The sequence below is a fragment of the Mus musculus genome, chromosome 9 (assembly GCF_000001635.26).
Source record: "Mus musculus strain C57BL/6J chromosome 9, GRCm38.p6 C57BL/6J".
NCBI lineage: Eukaryota > Metazoa > Chordata > Mammalia > Rodentia > Muridae > Mus > Mus musculus.
In genome coordinates, this window is record NC_000075.6 from 56,295,296 (window position 1) to 56,321,094 (window position 25,799).

The 25,799-nt window shown below is 37.6% G+C and overlaps 1 protein-coding gene and 1 long non-coding RNA gene across 4 annotated transcripts in view; one reads left to right on the forward strand and one right to left on the reverse strand.

The window, feature by feature from the left end:
- Peak1 (pseudopodium-enriched atypical kinase 1) overlaps positions 1–25,799 on the reverse strand; it is a 217,097-nt gene that overhangs the window by 94,170 nt on the left and 97,128 nt on the right. For all 3 annotated transcript variants that reach the window (XM_006511168.4, XM_006511167.4, NM_172924.3), the window contains one exon: positions 23,368–23,525. The gene's annotated coding sequence lies outside the window, so the exon portion shown is untranslated. The remainder of the gene's footprint in view (positions 1–23,367; positions 23,526–25,799) is intronic.
- Peak1os overlaps positions 1–25,799 on the forward strand; it is an 83,799-nt gene that overhangs the window by 53,952 nt on the left and 4,048 nt on the right. The window lies entirely within an intron of this gene.

A 25,799-nucleotide genomic window follows, 5' to 3' on the forward strand; every position in this document is an offset into this window, starting at 1 on the left:
CAACAAATGACGGAATGATAGTCCTGAAATTTTTCAATAATCTTTCAACAGAAGATTAAACTTTGCTATTACTATACAGGGAGTATACTCATTGCCTGTTTAAATACTGAGGGCTACTTTAAAAGCAAGCCAGTATAAAATTTTTCTTTGTAAGCCAGTGAAAATTATGGATTGTGGTTACAGGGGGTTTGGTATCAGATAAATGCTCGTTAATAGGTGATAGAGCTATATATGATAAACATATATAGAACAAATTGAAATGGATCCCTTTTCTCAAGTTTTCTTCCCAGTGGAATATAAAGTTCGATTAAGTAAATCAGCCCCAGGGCTGTCTTGCTGCAGTTACATCAGTGTCCATATGTATTTGAGTCTGGACTATGGAGACAGGAAAATGACTTCCATCTTCACTGTGCTCCTATGGGAGCAAAGGTGGCTTTCAAGCTCTCGTCACAGAAAGCAAATGTCCATCAAGGCCAGTATGTAGCATATAGAAGTTGCTCATTATCTTCAAAGCACTCTACCCTCATTAGCTGTTTTTTGTTTTTTTGTTTTTTTAATCTTTTTGGGTTTTTTTTTTTTTTTTGGAAAAAAACTAATTGTCTTAGATTTTGGAACATTTATCAACAGGGACTTCTTTCATTATTACAACAGTTAAATAACTGTCTTCTTGAATCACACTTAACTATTGTTTCTTACATATTGTGAATATAGCTATCAACATTCTCTCCCTCCTCGATAAAAACAATGAATGCATTCAAAGAGATTAACAATTTAAATGTGATAAAAGCAAAATATAATTGGATTTTTTTCCAAAGGAGGGAAAGGGTTCAATAGTCACTGATAGCATTACCACTGCCACCACCACAACCACCACTACCACAACCACCACCATCACCATTGCCACCACCACCACCACCGCTGCCACCACCACCACTACCGTCACCACAACCACTTACTACCACCACCACCACCATCATCATCACCACAACCACCATCACAACCACCACCACCACCATCACCACAACCACTTACTACCACCATCACCATCACAACCACCACCACCCCCATCACCACAACCACTTACTACCACCACCATCATCATCACCACCACAACCACTCACTACCACAACCACTCACTACCACAACCACTCACTACCACAACCACTCACTACCACAACCACCAGCAGCACCGCCAGTCATTACCACCACTGTCACCACTCGAATGCTGTTGATTACTACTTAGAATATCTTACTCAAAAGAGAATATAACCCATTGTTTCTGTATGACAGGAGCTGACAAAATTATGAGAAACTCAACAAAGCATCTCAGCAAAAACCTTACTGAAAATCCACAGAAGTCCAGGCAACAGTGAGAGGCAGTTACTCAGCCACCAAAGTGCACTAAAACTGCGATAAAGGAGTCTCACACATGACTACCGGTCAGGCTGTATGGCTTTCTAGACACTACAAAACAAATCAGGTTGTAGGGGGACAGGTTTTGTTTTGTTTTCTCCCCCAAGAGTGCTATGGCAATGCGTATCAAAATATCACCCTTCCCCATATGAAACAAAACAAAAGCAAACAAAGCTCACGGAAAGTTTACATGCCTTTTGATGTTGCAATCAACTCCAAGGCATTTAGCTTAGAAGGCAGAGATTTGTTCAAAGATTAAACAGCAAGCACAAATGTATCTATTGGTGTTCCAACAGTGCTACTTATAACAGGGAAATGAGAGACATGTGTCACATAACAGGGAACTGGTAACTTAAGATGACATTACAACATGCTAGAATATTATAGTTATTATTACATATTATAACTTTATATTATATAGTTATTAGTATTATACAGTGGAAGTGATTACTTAATTGAAAACTTCATAAATTATTATTTAGGGTGAAAAGATTATACATATGTAAAATTCCAACTTTGCTAAAAACAATAAACATAAACTTAATTTTAAAGATTAAAATAATAAAATATTAAACAGAAATGCATATTTTCTTCAATATTTCTTGCTTTAATAATTAAAAAAAGCACTAAGTTATTAAAAGCAGTTGTATATGCCCTTTATCTACAGGCAATGTACTTGAGATATTCTAGATCAAATGGTCAAGTATCAACCTTGCTCTGTCTTTCCAATTCTGAATGAATGCAGCAAAGATCATTTTGAATGTCTATCACATAGTCAGTCATGTGGGATAGATTGCACTAAATTGTTATGAGTTTGGAGACTCTAATGACCACTCTTTTGCAAACAGACATTAGAGTAAGACTATGTGTGTCCTATATAGGATTTGTTCTCTAGGGGTGAGAGGGTAGTACATTATCCAGGTTTGATATTAAATGTCTTCATTATTTGTGAACAGCCAGATGGTTGGTAACATGCACGGATATCTTGAAATATAGGCTGACTGATTTCAATTAGCATTGAAGTGAGACAGATGATATCGAGGATCTGCACCACTAAGCCCAGGGGCACTGAGACAGTATCCTTACAGATGAGGATTCCATCAGCTAGAATTCATATTGATGTAGTATAGCTAATAGATTATTCTAAAATACGTATGCTACTGAAGACAATCTCTGCTATGAAGCATCTATCTAACTGGGTAAACATTTTATGCTCACTATAAGAAACTAGCTAATATAACAGAAAAGGGAAATTTCATAAAACTAATTTCAGCTTATACGTGTATATTTCAGAATGGACTAGGAAATAGCAGGAAGCATTTGAGCATTTGAAAACCTTCAGTAGGTTTGGACCAAATCAAAGTGCGTTGCTGAGCAGATGCTGGCTTTCAAGCTTGCTGTGTGACGCCAGCTTTATGCCACGCTCACTGATGTGCAGCTGTGTCGCTCCTGATGATTGGCCCTGACTAGAATACTCTAGGACAAGGCAACGACGGCACTGTTTGGGCTGTCGGCTTAACAAATCCAGGTAGGAGAGTAGAATGGAATCAATGTTCTTTAAAAAAAAAAATACGGCTGGGCATGTAAATGTATTCTCTTCCTACTACAAGGATTCTAACCGACTTTCAGAAGGTGGGTTGACTCTAAGTCCTCCAAAGTCACAGAATTATCTGTGTACACATGGAGGAAAGCAGAAGTGAAAACATAAATTTAGTCTTTAATTTTTTCATAGGTATCAATTTGCAAGTGCTAGTGGAGGGTGAGGCAGGAAGGTCATGAATTTTAATCCAACCCAAGCTATATAGAAAGACTCCATATCAAAAAACCAAATCCAAACAAAAAGATATCAACTCACAACTTTTCTGTTAGAATAGTGTTAATGAAATGCCAGACATCAAGAAAATTAAATCACTATTAATGCTTGCTTCATCTCAATGTTTAACTATAAACTATCAAATATTTATTTTTCGCAGGTCTTTATAATATGGCACTAGGTATTTAAAACATATTGTAAACCACTAGTTATTCCAATTATCTTGCTATTTTACAGACTAAGAACACTTTCACTTTATTTTGATTTTACAGAAGAAAAAATTGAAATGTCAAAGAAATCAAGTAACTTTCTGGGTCTGGGTTACCTCACTCAGCGTGATTATTTCTAGTTCTATCCATTTGTCTGCAAGTTTTATGATGTTATTATTTTTTAACAGCTGAGTATACTCTATTGTGCTAATGTACCACCTATAACCATTCCTCATTTGAGGAACATCTTGGTTGTTTCCAGTTTCTGGCTATTATAAATAAAGCTCCTAGAAACCTAGTTGAACAAGTGTTATTGGGGTAGGATGGAGTGTCCTTTAGGTGCCCAGGGGTGGTGTAGCTGGGTCTCGATACTTCTGAGAGAGCATTATATCAGTTTCTAAAGTGGCTATACAAGTTTGCACTCTCACCACAGTTATTTTGGTAGACTGGGGGGCGGGAGGTAAGATGGGGACAGAAACAGGAACAGTCAGGCAGGGAAAGGATGGCAGGAGAGAGGACTGGGAGAGTCAAATGAAACTGTAGGGAAATTTCGGGGCAGGGTAGAAATCTTGTGGAATGGAAACTCCCAGGACTCCATTAGGGTGACCCTAGCTAAGACTCCTAGTAATGGGGGATACAGAACATGAATCAACCATTGCCTATAATCAGGCAAGATGTCCAGTGGAGGATTTAGGACACCACAAAACCTTTGACCTATAATTTGTCCTGCTAGCATGATGTGCTGGGGTAAAGGTGTCACAGAAATTGTGAAAGTGGCTAACCAATGACTGTTCCAGCTTGAGACAACTGACAGGGAGTCCACCCCTGACATTGCCTGGAGGACCAGAAACCAGAGGTCAGATAGCCCAGAGACCTAGGATAGAACCAAATATGCCTGGTGCACGCACACGTGTACACACACGTACACACACACACACACACACACACACACACACACACACACATCATTGATATGATACCTAATAATATTTCTCTACTGTATTTATAGATTAGTGCCCAACTCATTTTGTCATTAGAGAGGTTTCATCCAGCAACTGATGGAAACAGATGCAGACACCCACAGCCAAACATTAGGTGTAGTTTAGAGAATCCTGCTGAAGATGGGGAGGAGGATTGTAGGAGCCAGATGGGTCAAGGACACCACAAGAAAACCTACAGAATTAAATGCTCTGTGAGCATTGGGGCTCACAGAGACTGGAATGACAATCAGAGAGTCTTCATGTTTCTAACCTAGGTCCTCTGTGTGTATTTTATAGTTGTGTAACTTGATGTTTTTGTGGGACTCCTAACAGAGGGAGCTGGGGCTTTTTCTGATGCTTTTGCCTGCTTTTGGAACCCTCATCCTCATATTGGGTTGCTTCATCCAGCCATAATGAGGGGTGTGTGTGTGTGTGTCTAATCTTATTACAACTTGATAAGCCATGTTTGGCTGATGACCCTTAGAGGCTTGTCCTTTTCTGAAGGGAAAGGAGTGGATGGGGAGGGAGATGGTGAGGGGTGATAGAGGAGGTGGGGGGGGGGTGGAGGGAGGGAAGGAAAAACGCAGTCAGGATATAATATATGAGAGAATCAATTAGTAAAATAAACAACAATACTGATGATAACAATGAAATGTCATCTCTCTGGTCTTCTTCAGTGATGCTGATCTAGTCTGTTTTTTTGTATGCATACCAAAGACTGAAAAGCAGAGGACTGGAGAGATGCCTCAGTGGCTGAGAGTGCTCGCTGCATTGGCAGAGGATCCATGTCTAGTTCCAAGCACTCACATGGAAGTTCACATCTATCCATAAATGCTGTTGAAGAGATGCCCTCTTCTGGCATCTTGTAGGCACAAGGCATGCATATGGATGACACACATACATACATGTAGGTACAAACTCATACATATCAAAACAAATTTTAAGGAGCTGTTTTAAAAATTAAAAGTAATTTTTAAATGTAATCTATTTTTGGTATTGAGGATTGAGTAGAGTCTTGTTCATGCTAAGCACTTGACCACCTATTTACATTTTTCAAGGCAAGGATTTCCACTGTAAGGAAGCTGACAGTCACTAAAGGATGTTCAACACTAGTCTAAAAAGGTAGAAATTAGCCTACAGCCAACAAAGCCTAGGGGAAGTACAAGTATTTTTATTCTCTTCTACTATTTGATTAGTATTATAAGTTGTTGCAGCTAGAGACGTGGATCAGCAGGCATTGTCCTTGTAAAGGACTAAAGTCGGTAGTTCTTAACACCCATAACAGGTAGCTTAGAGCTGCCTGTAAAGTACCAGGGGTGAGGTCTAACACTATCATCTAACAGTTTTAGGTACTTGTACTCATGTGAGGTATTAGTGATGGCTTTTACTTCACTTGCTAAATAAACTTTCAAGTTACTGATCCATTCTTTCAACCCAATCTGACAAGAACTTGTTTTTACTTCCTACCTCTTAATGTCTCAGCTTTACCTTCTATCCTAGTATCAATTGATAAACTATAGCACATGCCTTCTCTTGGATGACCAGGACCCAAGATATGTTCCCTTGGAATAAAATACATTTTACCCTTTGTAAGGGTAAATTTTCTTTACCCAAATTCAAAGTTTTCTTTGTAATTTAACCACCTAAACATGAGATCTGGATATTACCACATGAAATTGTGTGTGCATGTATGTGTGCACACACAATTGTGTGCAGTGGTCTTTACCATTGTGGTTAAGAAAAGCATTTATGGCTGGGCATAGTAGCGTGTAGGAAGAATACCTGTCTGTCTGTATGCAGCACCTGACAATAATAATAAAACTGATGGCCTATGGCCTTTAGGTAGAAAACAGAAGGCGAGTTATCATTCTGGGATAGAGGTAGGGGGAGATCCAACTGAGAAAATGTGAGGAGACAGACACATGGTACCTGAGAACAGGTAACCAACCATGTGGCAGAATATGGGTCAAAATAATTAGGTTATTTTAGTTATGATCTATATATAGAAGAGCCTAGTTATATGGCCAAGGGATCTGTAAATATATTTTGCATCTGAGTCTTATTTCTGTGAGCTGGGCTGGGGCTGGGCAGAAGAACCAGGACCGAACGTCTATAGTAGTGCACATCTTTAGTCCCTGAACTCAGGAGGTACAGACAGGTGGATTTCTAGGAGTTCAAGGTCAGCTTGGTCTGCAGAGTAAAGTCTAAGCCAACCAAAGTTAAATACTTAGACCCTGTGTCTTAGTTAGGGTTTCCGTTGCTGTGAAGAGGCACCACAACCAAGGCAACTCTTATAAGGAACATTTAATTGGGGCTGACTTATAGGCTCTGAGGTTCAGTCCACTATCATCATGGCAGTATCCAGGCAGGCATGGTACTGGAAGAGCTGAGAGTTCTACATCTTGTTCCGAAGGCAAACAGGAGAAGACTAAGTTCTAGGTAGCTAGGAGAAAGGTCTCTCAAAGCCCACCCTCACAGTGACACACTTCCTCCAATAAGGCCAAACCTCTTAATAGTACCACTCCTGAGGCCAAGCACAGTTAATCTACCACACCCTGTCTCAAAAACCATACCAAACCAAACCAAACCAAACCAAGGGAAAAAACCAACAAAATAAAACAACCAAACAAAAAAGCATTTATAAATTTTTTTTATCAAAAAAAAAAAGGCATAAATGTAACTTACTTGTCTTATGTAGCCACGGCTCAGGCAAGACTAGGTTTTTTGAGGGGTGGGAGGTGGGGAAGAGAACTAATGTATTTGGTCATAGAGAAAATACTTCAATTTATTAAGTAATTGTCACTACTACTGTGCTATTACATACAAACATAACATGCACACATACATGTCCTACATACATACACAAAACACATAACTGACATATCCTTCACTGAGAATGGCAACTCTAAATGAAGGTTCTAGCACGGTGACAATGGGTGTATTTTCAAGGGGAAGCTATAGTCTTATTTTAGAGATTTCTAGGCTTGTTATATTAATTTATTACTTATATTTATTATTTATATCAAAACCACTAATTCTGAACAACAGTGAAGACAGGGTCAAAACTAAATCCCTTTGTATATACTTTAACTATATGCAAACCAATTTTAGCTTCTGTATTGCTTTATTTCTGAAATAGCCTTTTATTTACAACATTAACATCAGAAATGTAACCAAAGTAAGATTCAATTCAAGAGATTGAGACACACTACCTGGTTTCTAATCCCACATTCTTTTCCACGTTTTACCTCTGTAAACTAGACAATCCTGCACCCTCCCACAAAAGCACTGAGATCATACTGGCTGACCCAGCTAACACAATACACGAAGTGGTCAGTGATCCAACTCAATGTCCAAATTGTTCAATAAACATTCTTAATTGCCCCCCTCCCTCAGCCCACTGCAGCTCTTTTAGAGCAATATGGCTGTTGACCTTGATTTATCTCTCATTTACCAGATGGGCAAAGTCTGACTAAATTGAATAAGCTCTTAAAAAAAAAACAGTGCCATTTTAGAAGGGTCAGTTGGTTTCAAACAAAGGCTTTTCGTTCAGTAAGCAGGTCCCATAGAGATACTTCCTCCAGGGATAAGCCAGTGTTTCCTGCTGGGTTCCAGCATACAAAGGGGCAAAGGAAGTGTTAAGTTAATGCACACACTACTGGTGCACTGTAGTCCCTGGGGTGCCTAACTTCTGACAGAACACAGAGATTTCTGTACACTGCTAGGCCAGCATGTTTTAAGATTTTTGTTATGTTATACTAGTTGCAGGGTAATATGTTTAAGAACACTCAGTGAAATCCAGCCGATTCTTTTGTCTCCACAGCCATCTGTCTTGTCACGTCCTTGGTCACTTTTCATACTCCGGTCTCTCTGGCAGTCCACCTGCTGCCGTCTTTGCCTGTAGGCCCTCTCCAACTGGATCTATATGTGGTCATTAAAATAATTTTTCTCAATTCATCTCACAAGAGAATTTGCTTTTCAGGAAGTTCACAGTGACTCCCTATTTATCAAAGCCCCAAATACCTTGGTGTGTGTGTGTGTAGATTATTCCCCAACTACAGTCCATTTCTTTTGTATGCTCACAAAGAGTCTACAGATGCTTGACAGTATAGCTCACTGACTGGTGTTACTCCACAACCATAATGTAGATAAGTCACAATGCCAAGATTCTAATAGTTTGGAAAGATCTGTTAGGACATAGGCAATTATCTATTATTACAGTCTTTTCTTCTGTGGGTTCTGGTAGTGGCATTTTCTATAAGGTATTTCAGCCCCAAAATACTGGCACAGAGGCTTACAAAAATATAAATTTTTATAATCAGGGTATCCCTTTTCTAAAATAATTATTTAAAAGACTGAAAGTTTTCAGATTTTAGATTTATTTTTCTGGTGGGGGAAGTTGGGGATATTCACAGATACGTAAGATAACTTGAGGATAGGACCCAAGTTTAAGTACAAAATTCAGTGATGCTTCTTTTAAGCATATTTGGTACTTAAATAATTACACACACACACACACACACACACACACACACACACACACACACACACACACACGAGTTTCAAGGTATAGAATTTTCAACTTGGGCATCATGCCAGAGCACAAGTGATAGATTTGTGAGCATTTCCTATTTTGGAATTTTAGGTTAGGGATGCTCAACATGTATGCCAGTGTATGTATATGAAAACCTTACATATATATACACGACAATCCTACAAATAAAAGAAGTAAAAGAATACAGTAAACATGATGTTATATAATCCCAAACACTTGTAATGTTTAAATAAAAAAACAAAACCATTTAGTACACTCACTATACTACATTCTACACCAACTAAATAAAGGGAGCAGCTGCTTCAGTGAGAAGACAATGTAAATGTCCCCTTTATGAGAGACTGCAGCCAGCCATGTGTGACATTAACGAATGCTAGGCCACAGTCATATAAATTAAGTCCATAATCATAGTGTTTGACTTTAACTATTTAATCAAAACAAATAAAAGGAACCAATATATTTTAATTATTTCAAGTTTGTAACTGAAAATAAAGGGATGCATGAGTAATGTCAGGACCAGTTAACAGAACAACAGCTTTCTTCTGTGTGCATTCATGTGTGCGTGTGCTCAGTGTGTTCCTGCAAAGGATACTGGAAAACTGAGAACCAAAATGACATCTACTTTCTCTGCCAGTTTTTCTAAGTAGCCTAAAAATAAATCTATGGGAAAGTTCAAAGACCAGAGTAAATTAGTCTAATTAAAAGGTATCATGGGTCATGGGGGAAGTTCTGCATAAATATTCTTTGGGATGTAGAAAGGAATATTGTGTGGAGTATCTCACTTATTTTTTCTTTTGGATTTTTGAGATAGAGTTTCTCTGTGTAGCCTGGTTGTCCTGGGACTAGTTCTGTAGACCAAGCTGGCTTCAAATTTGGGAATCCACCTGCCTCTGCTTCCCAAATGTAATGTGTAACCCAGGCTGGCCTAAGACCTTGTAACTCTCCTGCTTCCTCCATTGTCAGCAAATCCTACTGGCATGCGTCCTCACAACTGGCACATCCCACTTTTACAGGGGAAGATGGAAACTGAGGATAAGCTCTTCTTATTAGAATTGCAATACTGACAACAGCAGTCAGCATGTAGACAATATATCATCAGTAAGTACACAGCATGTCAGGCATGTACCACTGCTATCTTTTTCGATTCCCCACTACTTTATAAGGAATCACCATTCCTACTTTACATACAAGGATATTAATCTTCTGTCTTGCTCTTGGTCTATGCCATACTCTTAAGTTGTGAAAGATCTGAACTTGGACTCATCAATGGCTGACTGAAAAATCTGTTTCCTTCTAATTTACCTTCTTCAGAAGTTCTCGATTCTTTTTACTATGATTTGGGATATCTTTCAAATTACAGACACTTGAGTTACACTCCTATACATGCTAGCAAATGTGAGCTAGAGCTCAAACAGCTCCGTTTTTAAGAGGCAGATTGGAGGGCTGGACTCTCGACACTGGTTGAATGGCCTCCTAGCATGGGTGATGCACTGGGTTAGAGCTCTACCACTACAAAAATAAAAAAGAGGTGGAAGGTGGAGGAGGAAGTAGAAGGGAGGGGAGGAGGAGCAGGAAAGAGATAACAACAACAGAAGTAGTTTAGGTGCTTCTGATGTGCACCAAAGAAGGAAACATGTACTTAGAATTAGACTTGGGGGGGAGTGCATAATGTTTTAGAAACATCATTGTGCAAAATAGCTGTGCATAGCTTCAGAACAGACCTAATTCTAACAAGTGTGTGCGAAAGGCTTTCCCTGTATGAACATCACAGTGTGCTTACACTCACTAGACAATGCCAATTTATATTGACTACTACTAAGTATCCGTCACTGACAGAAAACACTAGGCACCATTATTTAACTTGTTCTTCTGCAAATTTCTTTTTACTGTATTTTGCTGGCACACATTACACCTACCCATTCTCTGTTGGTGAGATCCCTGAGTGTATGAAAGGGTTATTCTAGTGTAAGAAATACAAAAGCACCCTGACTCCAGAAAAACATCAGTAGGGACTGACAATATTCCAACTGATAATCACAAAAATATATAATTTATAGACAGAGACACAGACACACACACAGTCACTTGCCCATACATGCGTGTACACCATACATACTTAAAATTTTTGTTCTTGTTGGTTTTTTTAAGTGTTTTTGAGACAGGGTTTCATGTAGTTCAGGATGGCTTTGAACTCTCAATGTAGCTGAAGATGACCTTGACTTGACCATAGTGCCTCTACTTCCAGAATGCTTAGATTGTAGGCAAGTGTCACCATGCTTAAGATATATGGTGCTGGGGATTGAATCCAGGGCTTCAGGAATGCTAATCAAACAATCTATCTGCCTAGCTACTTCCCAAGCCCAGTTAAGTGTTTCCAAAATAAATCTTTACCCCAAACTTAACCCCTACCTCATTTCCCACTCAGCCCCAACTGCAGGGCTAAATGAAGTTAAACTGGATAATTTTATCACACATAGAAAAATTTACAATAATTCTGAAAATCTATTCTAGAAAACACAGACAAAAGAAAAAACACGCAATACATTTTAGAAGACCTGCTTTCTTCTGTTTTTACCAGTCTGAATAGTATTTTGTTAATTCTTTAAAAGCCTGCACAAATATCCAGGCACCACCTATGTGCCTGCCTGGTGCCCACAGAGGCCAGAGGAGGGCACTGGATTCCCCTGGGACTGTAGTTACTGACAGTTGTGATCTACCATGTAGGAGTTGGGAATTGAACCTGGGTCCTCTACAAGAGGAACAAGTATTCTTACTGGATCAACTCTCCAGAAACAAACAAACAAACAAACAAACGGATTAAAAAATCAAATTAATCAAAATTATAGACTACATCCCTCAACATAAATACCCTATGAGATAGTCTACTGATACATAAAAGGAATTACACATCACAGATAAATAAGATTCATCTCAGTAGTAAAAATTAAATATTAGATTATTATTCTATGTAACTTTTCTATGAAGAGCTCAAAATGAAAACCTATGATATAAATTTACAGAAAAAATTCATTTCATAAAACACAATATCCATTGTAACAAAAATGACCAGTGTCCTGGGAATAAAAGGAATTTCTGCAAATAAACCAGGTCCCTTACTCAGCTATTACCACATGTTCCTCATTGTGAAAGCTGCCTTCACCTGCTAAGAGTAAGGCAACGGTGTTCCTGCTCTTATGTCCATTACATGTCTGACAGTGAAAAATGGAAACTATTAAAAAGTAACATGCCATTTGTATAAGACATGGCTATATAGTTGTCCATTTTTTCATAATTCTAAATGTTAAAAATATTTAAAATTACTAGTTGAAGATTTTAAGATACAAAGGCAACACATAAAAATCAACTGCATTTCTATATACAGGTAATATATTAAAGGACAGTAAAAGTACCTTTTAATAGGGCATGGTAGTGCAAGCCTACAGTCCCAGGCTAATGAGGCAGGCACAGTGGCATGTGTCTGTAAAGTTGTCATTTGACAGGCAGAGGAGGAAACACTGTGGGTTCATGGACAGACTGAGTAACACAGAAAGATCTGCATCAGCAAGTGTGTCCACACGGGGAAACACACACACACACACACACACACACACACACACACACACACACACACCACACCACACACACACACAACTGAAACATTAACAGAAGTTTAACCCAAATAAATGGAAAAACATACTATGTTCTTCATTTAGGAAACTCAACAAAGATGTCAGTTTTCCTCAAAATGATTCATAGATGTGCGAGAATACCAATGAAACTTCTGTCTTTTTATTAAACAATCTATCATAGGCATTTTCTATATGAACAAATATCTATAACATCAATCAATTTATATAGTTATATAGTTATTTACCCTAAGATTATTATTCACCCATATGTTTAAAGTGTTTCCAATATTTCTCTGCCATAAACAGGATATAGTATACATTCTTCTAATTTAATTTTTACACACATCTTTGTTTTTCTTAAGATAAACTGTTGGAAGTACAGCTTTTGATTTAAGAGATATATGTTACATATGGATAATATGTATTTCTATTTTTTCAATATACATTGTCAAAATATTACCTAGGAAAACATTTATTTTCACAATTGACTTAAACCTTATTTCCTCTGAGAAGCTTTCTTCAGTTAGAGCCTTCTCGTTGTTCAATCTGTACAGCTATTTGGCCTCATTAAATTATTATTATATTTATGGACTGTATAGGCAATTACTGCTTTAATAAGATTATGCCTGTAAGCGATCCACTAACTATGTCTTTGAGAAAATATTAGCGAGGAAACACTACATAGTAATAAACTGATAGGCTGTAAGGCTGGCATGAAAGGGTAAGGTAATAGATACAAGTGGGCAATTAGAGTTCCTATGGAAAGCAGCCTGTTCAGCATTCTTCGTGTGCCCATAAAAAGGCACTGGCTGCTCATGGAGACTGAATTTCCTGTATTATCTTTGGAATTAGTCACAAAATAAGTTTCCTGAAAATTCTGAAAATCATGTCTCCACTTATAAAAAATGAAATTTAAGAAAATCATCTGGTGAACAAAGAATCTAATAGTCATTTAGGATTCTCTATTGAGCCTTGTTCCCCTTGGGCATGAAATCATATACATTAATTAAGAATTATCCAAATTATGCATTTCTGCATTTGAAGTCACCCAAAAATTAATTAGCTAGTATCAGTCATGTCCACATTTAAGGATCTTTCAGTTAAGAAAAAAATTAATTATCTCTGTTAATGATGAAACTCACAGGACAGATAGCAATGGGCACTGTGACTGTGCTGCTATTTGATTTAGAAATTGCCTGCTGTTTATTGCCCAAATTTTATTTCTATACCCCAAGTATGTGATTTTAAAAATATGGCAGCCCATGTACTTCTAGACCCCTGCAGACGTTAAGCAAATGTAATAAAGAGGAGCATATTTTACATAACCATGTGTCAGACTAAATTTAGGCTAAGGCAGAATAAACACAACCCATATCTGATTTATATTTGACAAATACATGAATATAAGCTCCTGTTTTGAATGCCTACATGCTGTTTCCATGGCAACTGCATAAACACTCCACAACACACACTCATCTTCATCCTTTACATCCCATTATTTCCTTGTTTTCAATCTCAAGGGAAAGCCCGATTATTCCCTATGAAAAAAATCAATCAATGGTTTTCTTAATCAGTGGCATTTGAAGAGTATGTGGCCCAGTTCTTTTTATGGAAAAGCAGTTTCTACCAATGCTCTCCCTATGTGACAGAAGACAGGGAGTATAATACACAAGTACACATTACAATGAGTAACTTTGCAGAGAGAGTGTCCATTGGAAATTCACAGCAGGCTGACCCAAGGGATCACATACAGCTCCTATTTCTGTCTTGCACGTGCACACTATATAATGGAGACTCTGCTTTGGGGGAAACATCTTTCCTTCTTATGAATTTTGGTGGTCACAGAAGAAGTTCTTTCCCTAATTTTCTTATCTGATGTGATTTATATAAAATGGCTAGCAGCTAGAGGCAAGAAAAAGACTACTGACCTCAAAACACAACAGAGGAAGGACAGAGGGACAGGTATTGTAAGGTATCCTGAGACTTCTGATTTTTCTGCACAGAAAATGATTTAATTTGCAAATACAGAGAGCTTCCTGTTTTCTTTGGTAAGCTGGCTATGGCATCCTTGCCTTGTTTCAAATCTTAGGAAAGAAGCATGCAGATAGATGCTCATCTTTAAGTATGCCGGCTTTGAATGTATGTATGACCTTTGCCATCTTTAAGTATGCCGGCTTTGAATGTATGTATGACCTTCTTCTATTCCTGGTTTTCTGGGGCTTTTTTTTTCCCAATGAACTGACCTGACATGGTATCTAATTACTACTGTTATTGTTACTTAAGACAGGGTCTCATTCTGTATCTCAGGCTGGCTTTAAACTTGCAACAATCCCCCTGCCTAGTCCTTCCAAGTATCTGGGATTATAGACATGAGAAACCATGCCCCCAGAAATACCTAACTAATTTATTGAGATGGAGAATTGTGTTGATTTTTCCTGAAGATTAAAAGAACCTGTATTCTTGGGATAAAGCCCACTTAAGTATTACCACTTTTACTTACTGTTTGGTTAATTTTTTTTTACTATTTTCTTGAGGATTTCTTGTGCCTGTGTCTTTAGTTTTCTTTCTAGTAATCCATTTAACATGTTTATGTTACATTACTGACTTCATAAAATGAGTTGGAAAGTGGGGCTGGAGAGATGGTTTGGTACTTAACTATAATGCAGAGGACCAGTGTTCAGCTCTGAAGACACACATGGTGATTGACAGTAAGTAGAACTGTAGATCCAGGGAACAAGCACTCACTCTCTTCTGGCCACTATGGGCACCAGGCATGCATGTAATATACTTACATATATACAAGCAAATAATTTATATACACAAAATACATTTAAAAATGGGTTAAAAAGTGTTTTTGTCTTCTGTTAATTTGCATAGAGCTAATTATTTATTAAATATTTTATGGATTCAAATTTCTACTAAAAGGGAATTAAGCCTGGAATTGTCTTTAATAAAAACTTAATGTCAACATTAATTTCTTCAATACCTATAATACTCTTTAGGGTCTATCAAGAACTGCTTCCTTTTAAGGCTATTAATTTATGGGCATAATGTTTTGTTAACACAGTTCCTTTCTTTTCCTTTTAGATGTGTAAGAGCTGCACTAATATTTTCCTAGTCAGTATTTCAGTAATTTATGGCTTCCTTTTTTCATCAGTTGGACAAACGGGACAATTTATTCATCTTTTCAAAGAATCATCTTTTGGTTAATGTTATTGTTTTTCACTAACTTCAGTGATTTTTGTTCTTCATTCCTTCTTTGTTTGCTCTAGGTTTTATTTATTCAGCTTTTTCTATTTTCATAATATAAACACTTGAGTCCTTGGTTTGAGTCTCTTTCTCTCTGCTAATTAAGTACTTAAGCTTGAACTCTCACATCGCTTCAGCAATATCCCACAATTCTCAGATGCTGAGGTTTCATTTTCACAAAATTAAAAATATTTTATAATTTCCCTTTTGAGTTCCGCTTAGACCCGTGAGCCATTTAGAAGGACAGCTAGGGCTGGAATAATAGCTGAGTTGGTAGAGGGTTTATTGAGGACGCATGAAGCCCTGGGCTTGGTCATCAGCACTAAGAAGGCGGTGATAAGGCATAAGCCTCTAATTCCAACTCTCAGTAGGTAGAGGCAGGAGGATCAGAAAGTCAAGGTCAGCTTTGGCAAGGACAAGGCAGGGAAGCTCTAGGCCAATCCGGATTACAGGAGACTTTATTATCTACACAGTTAAGTTTTAGATACCGATTTACCAATGATTAATCCAATCATCTCCTGAGAGATACTCAGGTGGTATCCTTTTTTGGGATCTGATAAATATTCCTTCTATACACATTTGTGTAAAATGTTTGAGATCAGTTTTCCTTACTGTTTGATGCGTGCCAAACATTAAACCAGCAGTATCACATGGCACCTTCATACTTACCTTTCTGATAAAACACCAACCTTTTACATAATGACAAACATTTCATATTCCCATGAGCAATACATAAGGCTCCAGCTTCTTTATGTTCTTGCCAAAGTTTAATTTTTTTTTGTTTTCTTTCATCATACATCAAAAGGAATGAAAACTAAAGTATTTGTTATTATAGCTATTCTCAACCAGTGTGAAGTAGACTCTCACTCTGGCTGTTTTAGTTTTTGAATACCTGCTGGACAATTGGGGAGTGGAGGGAGACTGCATAAGTGTCCAGGAGTCTTGGTGCCTTTACATTCTTGGCAGATGTACAGTGGAATACAGAAGAAAAAGCAGGCAAGAAACCAATCTGCAAATAAAGATACTGATGGCATTTCCTCCTCTTTGCATCAAAACAAAAGTTCTGTGTCTTGTATCCCTTCCGGTCACAGGTGTGCACTGACCTATAATAAATCATTAGTGTCTGCTATAGTGCCTAAATGGTTTTTCCCTTTTAAACTGCAAACCAACAGAAGGAAACAAAACTCAGGCTTGACTCCAAGGAAAACAAGTTTCTTTAGTGATAAGCTTCTTTTCATTTTTATCACTGATATTTTTATATGGGTTTTGTTGTGATGAGCAAGTACCAAATTGTTATTCTTTAAAACGTACAGCCCAGAATGATATTTTTTCCCTCCTTTATGTAGCTGCTAATACCCATATTATTAGGGTTAGAAATGAAGATTGCTTAACTGCAAGCATGTTTGCAGATCTGCAGTTTCTCACCATTTAAAAACATGGAAGATGGGGTAGAGAGATAGCTCAGTGATTATAAGAGCTGGCTGTTTTCCCAGAGTACCTGGGTTCATTTCCTAGCACCCGCATAGTGGCTTACAACCATCTGTAACTCCACAGTGCCCCACACAGGCATCATGCATGCACATGGTGCACAAACACAGATGCAGGGAAAACACCTATACACATAAAACAATGAAAGAGAAACATTTAAAACTAGAGACTGAATTTCCCTTCCGGGTAGAAATAAGCAGTCTCTGCACTTAACTGCGTTCCTCCATCACTCATACGTTTAGACATATTTCAACTGTAATCAACTTCAACATTTGCTTCTTGTTACAGTTGGCACACTGAATCAAATGATGAACGTGTGTTCTCCACATCCACACTAATCATCTCAGTCACAACTGTTACCCGTCCTGCCTTCCGCCAGCCTCCTCACCAGCGTGAGGCACTTCCAAAACAACTCCAAACAACAACAGAACACTATCAAACCAACCAAGTCAAATCCACAGAACTGTCCAGAGAAACCTGACCAGTTTCAGGGTCATTTTACCATGTTATCCTCACAAGGGGAACTGTTCCCAGACAGCGTGACGAGAGTGTTACTGCGCAGTACTGTTCTGCACTGCGTTGCTGGGCATGCAAGCATAGAGACAGGCTTTCTCCATGATACAGTCATTTCTTAGTAATTTACTCTACTGGGAAGTATTTCTGTGGCAATTATTCCAAAAGTAAAGAATTTTAACAACTTAAGAGTGGCTACATGTTAACAAAAATCTAGAAAAATACATCTGAAAGTAAAGAATGATAGCCGCATTCTTCTAAAACACAGGATTTAAGGTATCAGTGGCACACTAGTTAGCAAGAACAAAGCTGTAACTCAAAAAAACATCTCCACTATTAACTGAACATCACTGAAGTCCTGGTTACATTTGTATATAAAATAACATTTCTTTTATAATATTTATAGCACAAACTGGATGCAAACATTTTAAAATTCTTTAATGTTATAAGGAATGTAAAATTGGCCCCAGATCTGTTACTCAATATTAATTGACATTTCAGTGATTACCTTTCACAACTGTCCAGTTAACATAATAATCAATAAGTACACATACTGAGTATGTTTAAGCTATTGAGGAAACAAAAAGACTGATAAAGTAAAACAGATGTTTCAGAAAAAACAACTATACATTTTTCAAGAGAGTTTTGCCTATTTGCATCAAGAATGCTGCTAATTGCAAGATTGTCTCACATGTGCAACTAGGTACGAAAGAAACAAGTCCAGTTGAAATCTTTACAAAGTAGAATAAGCCAAGGTGGACTCATGGCTAAGAGTTCAGGGTATAAAGTCAGGACAGCCTACTTCTATCTTTAGTCATCTGATAATGATCAATTCAATTAACTTCTTGAGGATAAGTTTCCCTGTAAAAGCAAAATGGTACTCTTCAATAAACCCTAAGTCAAGCAGGGTCAGGAGAGTTAAGCATAACACACATGTCACAGAATCAAAACTTAGATCTCTCCGACATTCTAAGTTGACAATATTTTAGTACTTGGAAGAAAGGCTTTTGACAGGTAATTAGGTCAAGAGGGTAGTGTCCTGATTAATGGATTAGTGCTCTCAGACAAGGAAGGCTAGAACCCTGTTTGTGCCTTCTAGGACACAGTGACAAGAAACCATTCATGAGCCAAGATACATGCTCTCACAAGACTCTAGTCCATAAGTGCCTTTATCACAGACTCTAGCCTTCAGAAACATGAGAGACAAATTTCTCTTGTTTCTAAGTCATCTAGAGAATGGCATTTTCTTAAAAAACAAAAAACAAAAAACTCTAAAGCAGCATATGCTGGTTTGAATAAAATGTCCTCAATGTGCAAAGAGCGAATGATTTTGGAACACTCAGTACTAAATGGGATGCCTTCACCACATTCCTTCCCTCAGGGCACAGGGAGCTATGCAGGAGAGGAGGCAGAAAGATTCTGAGCAATAGGGAAAGGATGACTCCAAGGAATCAATGTGTTCTAGATACCACAGGACTAATGCACTGCTGAACTCACAGACCGAGGCAGCAGGAACAGCGTCTGCACAGGTTCAAGCCAGATGGGGTCCTAGTACTGAGAGGGGAAGTGGACACAAGTTCTCACCCCTAAATAAAAAGCTATCTCCAACTGACATCTACTTGGAAAGGAAATATTAGTTTTCTCCAGCAGGGTCTCACTAGGCATATTAGCCACATTTAAGAGTAGGCTCCATGCCTAGAAGTAGGTAGCCAATATGAAACAAACTCAGGTATTTTTGTAGACTTGTCTCACAATGCTTTGTTTGGACATTTTTTTGTTTTACTAGCATTTTGCTTGTATACTATGGTTTCTGATTTTGTGTTGTTAGACTTTGTGTGTGTGTGTTTGTGTATTGCTTTTTACTATAATTATTCTGATTTTTATTTGCCTGTTTGTTTTCTAAAACGCTGGAGAAAGGTACGTTAAGGAGTTGGGAGATGAGGAGGTGGCGAAGATCTGAGAGCAGATGTTGGAAGGGGAAATTGATCAGAATATATCGTATAAAGATTTTTTTTTAAATTAAAATCCCATCATCTCTGGCATTTGAATATTTGGTCCCTATTGATGGTGCTGGCTGGGGAAGGCTAAGGAGGTGTGGCTTTGTTGGAGGCGGCATGTCATGGAGGAGGGCCTTGAGAATTCAAAGACTGCTATTTCAAGGTTTTTTCCCAATAATTCCTATTGGTGGTTCAAGATGTGAGGCCTCAACTTCCTTTTCCTGCAGGCACGCCTTTGCTCTGCCAGCATGGACACTAAGCCTCTGCAGTCATAAGTCCAAATAACTCTTTTTATATGAATTGTCTTCAACAGGGAGTTTTATCACAGCAATATAAAAGTAGCTAACACACAGCATATTAAGGGATAATCTCAATGCTTGCCATCCCATAAATATTCAGTAACACACTAATTACTATTATTATTTTAAGTTGTTTTGACTGAGCAAATTAAACATGGGCTTCCCTCTATATGGATGGTTTTCCTAATTTTAGGTACTGCAGTGGATGCTTCTGAGGCCTATTAAACATGACAAGTGTAAGGTCAAGTCTAAGTCAAGCTAAAGCTGTTCAGTGTACTTTTTCCCATCTATAAGGACCACAGCCTACAGCTAATGAAATGAACTTAAAACCAGACTTGACCTAAGCATGGAAGTTAAGCTTGACTTAACCTTAATATTACATAGCTAGAATGTCACCCTTACATTTTATCTTCTAAAGAAGAGGCCATGATAGTTCAACTAAAGATCTAAGTTTCTTATGATTGTTTGATTCTAAATTTGAACAACTAAATCTTGTTCAAGTCTTTTTAGACTGTATTTTTGCGACATCTGGCTTAGATGATAACATATAGATGTAGATGGTTCTTTATGTACCTCCTGGACGTGGGACACAACTTCAGCAATGGGCTAGGTAGAAGAAGCAACACACGCTCATGCTTTACTTTGTAGAGAGTGAAGTTTTAAACTCTTCCCTATTACTATTTTACCCACGATAGCAAATTCAGTAGTTTATAACATGCCAACTAATGGCTAGAAAAGTACAATTGATACTGTGAATTTAATGATCCTGCCCAAAGTTAGTGAAAAACATTGAGAAATAGATTTAAATGACATTAGGAATTCTAAAAAATATGGTCAACATACTATAATAAAACCTGACAACATTGTATGGTTTTAGTTTGGTAATAAGAATTATTAAAGATTATAGGAGTAGATAGGCTAAAAATATAATAAGCTTACTTTATTAATGGAGACTTCATTGCTTTTCATGCATTTTTACACCTGAATGCGTGAACACTGAGTACTTCAATCTCTGCTGTGTTTGAAAGGTTGCTCCCTAGAATGCAAGGGTTTTGTTTGTTTGTTTGTTTGTTTGTTTGTTTGTTTTTAATAGTGGCAGAAGACCAGAAAGAATTACCTAGACATTTACAAAGCAATGAATGTGACTATGTGGCTATGAAAGACAAGATGACAGAAAAGCTCTAATTACAAGTAGAATTGAAGAATGTTTTAAAATCTTTCTTTTTAAATCAGTGCAGGAAATAGTAATTAGAATACCTATTCATGCTTTGGTACATTATTCCTGAATCTAAACAATTTCCTTAAAACAAGTCCTACGTATCTTGGAATCATCAGGACTAGTACATACTATAGGACTAGTACATACTACAGGACTAGTACATACTATAGGACTAGTACATAATCTAGGACTAGAACATACTATAGGAATAGTACATACTATAGGACTAGTACATACTATAGGACTAGTACATAACCCAGGACTAGTACATAACCCAGGACTAGTACATACTCAGGACCAGTACATAATTCAGGACTAGTACAGAATCCAGGACTAGTACATAGTACAGGACTAGTACATAATCCAGGACTAGTATATAACCCAGGACTAGTACATACTATAGAGCTAGTGCATAATCCAGGACTACTACATACTCCAGGACTAGTACATAATCCAGGACTAGTACATACTCAGGACTAGTACATACTACAGGTCTAGTACATAGTACTGTCCATTGATTAGCTCTTCACATTCCCTGCATTTTACAAAATGGAAATAGATGTAGTCAATTATTCTCATTTACTAATACACAGTACTCAAGCAAGCAAATGGCTACCACTCAAAAGCAAATGACAACCAGTGACAATAAAAGTTACAGTTTGGGGTTAGAGAGATAGCTCAGTTGATAAAGCATTTGCCTTGTAAGCACGAAGATGTACATTCATATCCAGAGTGTCCACATAAATGCTACATAGGTGTAAAAGCCCTCTTGTAGTAGCAGAGCTTGGGAGTTAAACAGAAGGCATATGAATAGCCTGGCAAGATCTGGGATCAACTGAGAACCTCTACTTCTGGTAGTTCATTTTAACTACCAACTAACAACACAACTTAGAATCACCTGGGAAGACAGTTTCTGGAACTGTCTAGATCAGGCTAGCCTGCGGTCGTATCTTTGGGGCATTATCTTGACTACATTAACTGAGGTAGAAGACAGAGGCACCCGCTATGGGCTAGCACTATTCCCTAGGCAGGGAGCTATCCTAAATGTGGAGAATGTAAGCTGAGCTGAGCATATGAATGCGTGCATTCATTCCCTGTGTGCTCTTCCTATGGATGTGACTAGCTACTTCAGGTTCCTGCAATGAGAGACTCTACCCTGGAACTCACAGCTAGAAATAAACCATTTCTCCCTTGAGTTGCTTTTGCAAAAGAAATGTCTCAGTCCATAAGGAGAGGAGTGCTGAGGAAGATCCCTGATGTCAACCTTGGGAATACATTCACAGATACATACCACACACACACATATGCACACGTATGCACATGTATGCACAGATCACACACAAATACCAGAAAAAGCTGTAAACATGAATCTTTATAAACACGCATTCAAACAATTTTGGCCCAAGATCAAGAGTTAAGCAACTCATTACCCCAAGTCTTCCCAAATGTGTGCTCAGCCCTGCCTGCCACCTAACAGGCTTTTAAGTATGGAAAGGAGAAGAATGCTCACAGTGTCTTCAAAAAGAAATACTGTTTCTATTCTGGATGTTCATGCCTTTCCTTTTCAATTCCTGAACTTCTTTTTTTCTTTTAAGGTAGAAAGGGCCAAAAAAGAAACTAAATATGAAATTAGAATTTCAAACATAAAAGAACAAATCTGATATAAAGTAAGGAAACTAAAATGTAACTCAGAAGACAACTATCTATGGAAGGAACTACTAAATCCTTCGGGCGCTGAGCTTCCCTTTTGTCGAGGGAGAGCATACTTGGTGAAGGGTGGGTGACAGACGTACAGACCATATTGCTCTTCAAGTGGCTTCTGGTTCTTGCTGAGAAGCAGGAGTAAAGCCTCGCAATCCTTCTAAACAAGCAGGAAGGACCAACTAAGCCCAACTCCCTTACGCTGTAAGATTAACAGGGTCTTCCACAGTTAAACTTAGGAAGGAGTCTTTCAAGTGCTCTAAAACGCTCGTGGAACAACACGATAGGAGGATTATGGTTACCATTTAATGCTGAAGCACTTCCTTCATTCTGGTGAGCAAGGTAGTTTGGCAGCAAGTGCTACATCCCTTTACAGTTTCAAAGTGATTCAAATCTTCGTATGATGAATGTCCTTTCTTCCTTGCCTCTCATTCCTATATTCTGAAAGTACCGATGTTTACTGTAGGAGAGAGAGAGAGAGAGAGAGAGAGAGAGAGAGAGAGAGAGAGAGAGAGAGAGAGAGAAACCATGTTAAATAAAAGGCAGAGGAATTTCAAATACATTGCATTTGTTTCTTTGCCCTTGGATATTCTGAATTTTACCCTCATTCAGCAATCACGAATAATCTAATTAACTTAAGATTTAACCTTCTTATTTAGGTGGAAACTAATACAACCTCACACACCTGAGAACTCCCCTGTCATACTTAACAAAAAACAAGTTATCTTTAAGAACCAAAATACTGATGACAAAGATTTTTGAAAATGTTATTTGATTGTCCTTAAGACTCGTTTTACAAGAAACATGTGGCTATCTATTGAATGGGAAATATTTGTTCCAGCTATCTCCAAATGAGAATATTTAATTAGCCAGTTAGCAATGTGAAATTTAAGCATAAAATATATTTATGAACAAGCTGAAAATAGTTATAAAAATTAACATTTTTTTAAAAATCCACTTCTGACTCTTGGGCATTCAATTTAAGAATTCTAAACTGGCCAAATCCCCAGTTTGGTTTTGGCACAACACTCATAAAAAAGTGACTAGAAGAGAAAGTGAAAGATGACCATTATTACTCTAAAATGATTCCTGGGGATTGAGAGATGGCTCAGCCGTTAATGGATAGGCTCGGAACCAAAATATAAAAAGATTTCTGATTATGCTTACATAGTATAAAATTAAATCCTTCAATACATTTTAAAATTTAAAAAGCACTTTAAAAAAAAAGAGAGAGGCTTTGGAGCATAGCTCTATCAAAAGCTATCTAAATTGAACACAGCTGTGGTACTCTTAATGTTTTACAGTGTTTAAACATTCATGTGGATGTAAGGATTACCAAAATATGTAAGTCTTGAAGAATGGTGACAAAATTATTTAGTTGTCTTTCCACTGTAAGTCCTTAGAAAAGAAAAATGTACTTTAGGCAACTTTTAGTTTTAAAATCAAGTATAAAAAAAGTACTCAGTGACAGAAAAGTAATTCCCCAAGGACAGGTGTTGGCTGCTCTTTCAGTACCTGACTAAAAGCCCCCCAAATTATTTCTGCTGAATAGCTTATTCTTGAACTTGCTGATGACCAAGTATAATAGACATAAAATGAAAGCATAAAAGGAAACTGTGTTTAATTCAATCTTCTCATTTTAAATGTCTGATCTGTAGATATGATATAGCTAGGGCCTTAAATCTTTATGCACTCTGAAACTTGACTCTTAATGGAGAGTTTAGTCTCCATTTATACTTCATTTAAATTCATTTAAATTCTGAAATGCTTGGGTGCAAAATGTTTTACCATTTAAATGTTTCCTATTTCTATTGTTTCTGTCCCTTGTTAGTTTTGTTTATCTTTCATTGCCTTGATTTCAATAAAATATTTCTCAGTGCTTTAATTTAACAGCTTAGAGATTACAATATGTATTCTCAAATTATCACAGTTTAAAGTTATTAACAAGCAAATAAGAATCTTGAAATATCACCCATATACTGTAATTCTCCCTTTGTATACTGTAATCATATATTAACCTGCTATATACATTATAAAACCACAGTCAACTGTCTTTTATTTATTTTATTTACTTATTACTTGAGAGGTTTCGTCTCTTTTATAGCACCACCTTTCAATCTAATACTACTTACTGTCTCTTAGTTTAAAAATTCTCAGCATTTTAATGGTATACTTATATTGACGAGGGACTACCTAATTTTTCACTTGTCTGGATTTATATTTGTTTTATCTTTATTTTCAAAGAACACATTGACTGAAAACAGATTTCTGAGGTGAGAACTTTTAAAGCTGGGTGGTGCTTTACGTAAGAATCTGAGATAAAACTTTAAGGCCTGAGTCTAAGCCTAGCCTTGGTAACACACGGAGAGCCTGGGGCTGCAGGGTACAGCTGCGGAGCAGAAGTTACACAACTTCTTGTGGAAGTTCTGGCTCCTTTCCTTCACCTTTATTGGAGAGGTTGGATGTAGAGGTCAAAGGAGAACCTGCAGGAGTCTGTCCTTTCTTTCTAGCTCATGGGTTCCAGGGATTAAACACAAGTCTTCAGGATTAGCAGCAAGTTCCTCTAACAACTGAGATGTCCCACAGCCCTATTTCAAGTTTCTTAACCACACTTAAAATAGCTGATTTTTAAGTTACTGTTAACTGACCTCAACATCTAGATTTTTTCCCTCTTATATGGTAATTTGTCTGTCTCATCACATGTGACCTGGAACAGTATGGATAGTGTGCTGCA